The 579-nt window shown below is 40.4% G+C and overlaps 1 protein-coding gene across 1 annotated transcript in view; it reads right to left on the bottom strand.

The window, feature by feature from the left end:
• The window catches only part of LOC107737663 (low-density lipoprotein receptor-related protein 1-like), a 130,317-nt gene that overhangs the window by 75,063 nt on the left and 54,675 nt on the right, over positions 1–579 (bottom strand). The gene's annotated exons all lie outside the window — the stretch shown is intronic.

Here is a 579-nt window from a genome sequence, read left to right as displayed (position 1 = left end):
AAAGCGCAACAGGGGCTTCACTGCTCAACCAACCAAAAACACAGACACACAGAGCGTATGATTAAAAGGTTTGACTGGACACAGATGAGTGCACTTGGTTTTATACTCTTGGAATTGTGCTGTGCTGCCAAACACTGTATCACTGTCCACCAACCTCTGTGTGAACTCAAACTGCGGCTTTGCTCAGACAAAAAACAAGTCTCCACGTGCCCACCGGATACACACAGGTCTGGGAAAGCCACATCCATCAAAACAGCGATTTTGTCTGATATGTTAATGTGGGAACGGTTCAGGAAAGTACAAAATCACAATGGTAATATTTACTTAAGGAACTCATTTATAATCCTACAGGATTTTTATACTGGGAACATCCGTCTCAGTTGAGCTGATCACAAGCACAAGCTGAGCTAAATACACGTGTAAACGTGATCTGATGAGTCTTGTTAGGTGCATCATGATCCAACCGCTCAAAAAAAGTTTAAACTTCAAAATAAAAACCATTTAAAAGATCTTTCACAAGAAAATCTGATCATAAACAGTCACTGGAGATGCATTTGAGACTGAAAATCTGTTCAAAAG

The sequence above is a fragment of the Sinocyclocheilus rhinocerous genome, unplaced genomic scaffold (assembly GCF_001515625.1).
Source record: "Sinocyclocheilus rhinocerous isolate Xijiao unplaced genomic scaffold, SAMN03320098_v1.1 scaffold72, whole genome shotgun sequence".
In the NCBI taxonomy this organism is placed as follows: domain Eukaryota; kingdom Metazoa; phylum Chordata; class Actinopteri; order Cypriniformes; family Cyprinidae; genus Sinocyclocheilus; species Sinocyclocheilus rhinocerous.
This window is presented reverse-complemented; position numbering and strand designations above follow the sequence as displayed.